Here is a 6,283-nt window from a genome sequence, read left to right on the forward strand (position 1 = left end):
TGGAGTAGAGGATGAAGCTATTTTTTGTTGTCGGTTTGTGGAAGGTGCAGCATGTCAGTTTGTTATTTTCTACTTTGATGTTTAGATCTAGGAATTCTATCTCGCTTTTGTTTACATTGGCTGTGAATTGTAGGTTTATTTGGTTGTTGTTTATTTCTTTCAAGAATTTTTGTAAATCAGTTTCTCCTTTCTGCTGGATGAAGACCACGTCGTCAATATATCGTTTCCATAGCACCAGATCCGTCCCAGTCGGAGCTGTATATGTTCATCCTCCCATTGTGACATAAAGAGGTTTGCATAGCTGGGGGCGAATCTGGTGCCCATGGCTGTGCCCCTGGTCTGTAGATAGTAGACGGAGTTGAAAGAGAAATAATTGTGTCTTAAAATCAATTCAACACCTTCAGCTATGTAGCTTATTTGTTATTTTTGGAATTCATTGCTTTTTTCTAGCTGTGTAGTCATGGCTTCAATGCCGTGCTTATGTTCTATTATTGTGTATAAAGACTGAACATCACGGATGGCGAGGTGAGGGACTCCGTGCCAGATATCCTATCGAGTTTTGCTGACTTTTATCGCGATCTATACAGGTCACGAGCGGAGCACTCGGAGGTAGAATTGGAGGCTTATTTAGCGGAGATAGACCATCCGACTTTGTCAGTGGAGGATAGCCAGGTGTTAGAGGAGGACATAACTGTTGAGGAGATACGGGAAGCTATAGCAGACCTGGCAAATGGGAAGGCCCCTGGCCCTGATGGCCTGCCATTAGAGATTTATGCTAAATATGTAGATATACTTGGGCCTCAACTTAAGGTGATGTTCCAGGAGGCGTGGAGGTTGGGTAGGCTACCTGATTCGTTGTATGAAGCGACTATAGTAGTGCTTTTGAAGCCGGATAAGGATCCAGTGGAATGTGCCTCCTATCGGCCGATATCTTTGCTGAACCTTGACTATAAGATTCTGACAAAGATCTTCGCCAATAGGTTGAACAAGATGATAGCCAGCATAATACATAGTGATCAGACTGGGTTTATACCTGGACGCTCGACCTCTAGCAATATACGTAGGACTCAGGTCGTAGCCCAAATTGGTACTCAGGATGGTAGGCAGTGGGCCTTGGCTTCGCTTGATACCGCGAAGGCATTCGATTCGCTAGAATGGCCCTATTTGATGAAGGTAATGGAGAAGTTTGGCTTCGGTCCTGGGTTTCTGCAGTGGATTCGAGTATTGTATAAAAGTCCCAGAGCCAATGTCTTGGTGAATGGTACCACCTCAGCTTACTTTGATTTACAAAGGGGGACGAGGCAGGGTTGCCCTCTTTCCCCTCTCCTGTTTGCAATAGCCATTGAACATCTGGCTCTTCGCATTCGACGGGATCAAATATATGAGGGTGTAGAGCTGGGGGGGAGGGAGGACAGAGTGGGCCTATACGCAGACGATCTCATATTGTTCATCAGCAGGTTGGAGGTGTCTTTGCCGCGGGCGATCAGCATTATAGAGACGTTTGGGCGGTATTCGGGTTTGCATATCAATTGGACCAAGTCGGCGCTCATGCCTTTATGGAGCGCAGACTGGCCCAATGATTATCATAATCTGAAGATTGTAGATCATTTTAAATACTTGGGGATTTTCATTACCAAGGAGCCGAGGGAGTCGTATGCCAGAAATATTGCCCCTTTGGAATCTGTTTTTTCTAGCAAGTTTGCAGTCTGGAAAATGTTGCCTATATCTATTATGGGTCGGATTAACTTGATAAAGATGATCCTATTACCCAAGGGGTTATATTTATTGGAACATGCCTGCACTCCAATACCTAGGAATTTTTTTGACAGGCTTCACTCCTTAATGGTGCAGTTTATCTGGGGCAAGGCCAGACATAAATTAGCCTTACACACGTTACAGCGGTCCAGGTTGTCGGGAGGCGCTGCGCTCCCGGATTTTCACTTGTACTTCTTAGCGGGTCAATTGAAATTTTTAGCCGGTTGGGTTAATGGGCAGCCTCTTGTGAATATGGAATATTACCTGCAGCAGTACTTGGGGTTGTCCAGTTTATGGCCAGTGTTAGAAGGGGCAGGGTCGATATCGGGGAAACTATTGCAGATTCACAAGCTAGCACATCAGGTTTGGAAAGACTCCAAGTTGAGGCGTTATCAGGACTGGGCAGATGATATACCCCTGTGGGATAATCCGTTGCTTCCCCATCTACAGTCCATTGAGGGAACTCAGGTCTGGGCATCTTTAGGGATACATGCGCTGCGTGACTTGTATGAGAATGGCGTTCTCTGTTCCTTTTCCCAAATTCAGGAAAAATTTGGCCTAGAGCGCACCCAATTTTTTAGATACTTGCAGATCAGGCACGCCCTGCAGGTGCAGTTTAGGGATCCGAGCAGGGCCATCTCTTCATATCCCTTAATCGGTGTAGTTAAATCACAGGGACCTAGAGGTTTGATTTCAGCCCTTTATACTTATCTGCTGGGTTTGCGAATGTCCTCGCAACCCGTTCTAGCCGAGGCCAGGTGGAGGGGTAATATTCCTCATCTTACTGCAGAGGATTGGACGGAGGCGTTGGAGGCTGTCACCTCTGTGTCACCCTCGGTTAACAACAGACTGATACAGTTGTATATGTTGCACCGTAGTTACCTGACTCCTACCAGGCTGCATAAGATGGGGAGGATGCCTCAGCCTAACTGCCTTAGATGCTTGCAGACTAACGCGGACTTCTGGCACATGATGTGGGAATGCTCCCATATCAGATTATACTGGCAGGATGTCCTTAGAGTTTTGTCGTCACTGGGTATGGGCCCGATTCCGCTGTGTGCCAAGGTATGTCTGCTGGGTATATTTGACAATGACGGGTGGTCGCACTACAATAAAATACTACTCAGTGAATCCCTGTTTATGGCCCGCAAAGTGATTGCCCTTAAGTGGATGGCGGAGGATCTTCCTACTGTGGGTATTTGGAAAAGGCTAGTTAATCAGATCGTCCCGTACGAGAAAGTATTATATGTGAATAGAAAGTGCCCTGACAAATTTCAGAAAGTTTGGGGTTTATGGTGCGATTCTTCTTTAACCATTTCGCCCAATTCTGTAAGGTCAGACGACCCCTGAGCGGGGTATAGCGCCTCTAAGTGCTCTCCCACATACTTTGATTGTCCACACTGTGCTCATGAAGGAAATAACGACATCTGTATGATTGTATACTCTTTGTTTATTTTATTGTACTGTACTGTGTACTACTCCGGTATGTCTGCATTATTCTTGCTGTAACCTACTGCATGTGATCTTACGATATGCATATGTCTATGCCATATATGTGCCTTGTTACTCTTTTTCAATAAAACGAGTTTAAAAAAAAAAAAAAAAAAAGACTGAACATCTAGGGTTTCTAAGATCCAATTTGGGTTGTACTCTGTTTTCCATTATTTTGATTATCTGTGTACTGTCCTTTATGTATGTGTTTGTATTTTTAACAACTGGTTGGAGTAATCTGTCAATGTGTTGTGAGAGGTTTGATGTCAATGATCCTATTCCAGAAATTATCGGGCGGCCTGTTGGGTTCTCTAAACTTTTGTGGACTTTAAACAGTAAAATATCGGGAGTCTCTGTTGTGTATTTAGGATAAATTTTGCTTCCTGTTCTAATAGGAAATTGTTGTCTATTCCTTTCTGACAGTAGTCTTTCAATATCTGGACGTATGAGTCAGTAGGATCTTTGCTAAGTTTCTGGTATGTGGTGTTGTCTGACAGTAATCTTGAACATTCTGTTTCATATTGTACTTTGTCTAGAACTACACAAATGAATAAATTTAGACCACGGTATCTCCACAAACTCAATTAATTCTCAAACTCCTGTTAGAACCTCCACAGCAAACAGCTTGGACCATGAAATACCGGATCCATCACCCTACACAACCCCCCACACATTGAATATGCCTATAAAAACTATCCAAAAAACGCACCATTGAAAAAACACAAATATACCACAGGAAACCCAAATCAGGGTCCCTATGTATCAAACATGCCAAAAAACAAAACCAATACACTATTGAAAGAAAACGCAGCGGTACTGCAATAGATACAAAAATTCTGATCAAGCTAAAAACCTAAACGAATAAAGAACTAAATCAATAACCAGTACAACATATAATGTATTCAGCAGAACAAGTGTACAGCAAAGTAAGCTTGGATCCCATTTAAAAAAAATTGGATCCCATCCAAAAAATCGGATCCCAAAAAATTCGGACATTACATTGCATTTAGTAGAACAAACGTATAGAAAGGAAATCATTCAACCAATACAGCAGGCAAACACTCGCATTCCATTTAAAAATTCGGATCCCACCCAAAAACTCTGATCCCATCCAATCTTTAGAAATAAGAAATTCGGATGGGCTACCACAGATGAAGAAGGCAGCTAAGACCTTCGAAACGCGTCTGGTGACTCCCCTCTAAAAACTGCAAGAAATTCTATCCTGGAAGCGCTTCCAAACAATCGATCACATCCGAATTTTCTGGACCGTAAAAAGATTGCGAAAAATCCGAAAGTTTGAAAGATAAAGATCGATAAAGACACGTGAGATGCCAGATAAGTGACGTCACACCCACATGGATCGCAAAAGACCGGGAAACAGCCATCTCGGAGCGCAGCCAAGACGCTCCACCAGCCGAGACACCGACATTTTACAGAGAAGGTAACCAGTCAGGATACAGCCCTCCTCTGTGTGGGACGCCACACCAGGTGCAGTATCCGACTGATATATTACCAATATTTTATCCTGTTGTCACTAGATATTTTTTTTACTGTGACCAACACTAATGTCCAGCTAATAAGCCCCAAACAGGGCAACATCGCACCTCTCCTCTACAATATATCTATATACTTCCATATATTTGAGACTCTTAATAAATATATATATATATATATATATATTTTCTATATTTTTATGAACTATACATAAATGGACACAATGAATTACTGAACTATTGAACTTACTAAAGGTGGAAACCATTATTGAACATCAACCAGAGTGCCTTACTCCTGCATCTACCTCTGCACATTTTTTTCATTGTGCATCCGCACCACCGCGAATCACAATTTTCATTTTTTTATATATCATTTTTTATATATCTTTTACATTTTATACCTTATCCCTCATTTTTAGATTGTATCCTCAAAAATAAATACGCATTTTTATTACCATACCCGTGTATATTGCTCTTTCAGTATCACTCATAAATATTCATGAATCATCATTATCAGCTGGAGCTTTTCAATACAAGATGTTGGCAGATTGACTGGGTCAATTAAAGAAAGTGACCCAGCATTTTGATAAAAGAATCAGTCACTTATTTATGTTGCCCCATAGTTAGGACACCATAAAACTGGTGATAGGTTCCCTATAAGCAGCCACTGGTGCGGTGAAAAAAAAACAGTCTCCCCAAAACCTGTACTGCCGCAGAGTTCGTACAGGTAGTCATTAACTGCACGTTTCTGCTGGAGCAGCCTATCAAGCATATACAAGGTGGAGTTCCATCGCGTCGGGCAGTCACAAATCAGACGTCTGACAGGCAGGTGGTGTCGCCGCAGAATGTCGGCACTGCTTTTTGCCTTCTGTGCACTGTAAGTTTTGCCTGCTTCTCCTCCTTATCTGCTGCTCCGTCTCTCCCTCTGAACTCCTCTCCTCTTCCTTACTAGTGGGCACCCACGTGACATCCATCGACACGTCATCATCATCACCTTCACCACCACTGACATTAGAAATCTCGGAGTAGGCGGCAACAGAGGGGACCATCCTCCTTGGGCTGATCTGGGTACTGTCTTCAGACTGCTGGGTGGCGACCGTTGATACCTCATCTTCCTGATCCGATGCCAAGAATGGCTGCGCATCAGTAAGGTCTTGTAATAAATGGGAAAATAATTCCTCTGACTCGAGGGGAGGGGGTATGGTGGTGGTGTCTTTGGGGGTGCACACAGCAGAGAGTGAAGGGGGTGCAGATAGAGAGGATGATGAGAGTGCAGAAGCGGAAGGCTGATTTGAGCCACTCAACCAACTTTGGTGCGTCCTTTGACATAATTGCACGCACCTTCTGCAACTTCCCACTTAGGCTCCGGCCTGGTGCACCTGCCCGACCCCTACCACAGCTGTGGAATGGCCTGCCTCTTGCTGTCATTTTCAAAATGACCCTGTGTCAAAAGTCCCTATGGAAGAGCAGTATTTGTGGAAGAAGGTATATCACACTCCTGCCTTAATCACTCATTTTGGGGGGCAATTGGTATATCACACCAG

This window comes from Bufo gargarizans, chromosome 1 (assembly GCF_014858855.1).
Source record: "Bufo gargarizans isolate SCDJY-AF-19 chromosome 1, ASM1485885v1, whole genome shotgun sequence".
Taxonomy (NCBI): Eukaryota; Metazoa; Chordata; class Amphibia; order Anura; family Bufonidae; genus Bufo; species Bufo gargarizans.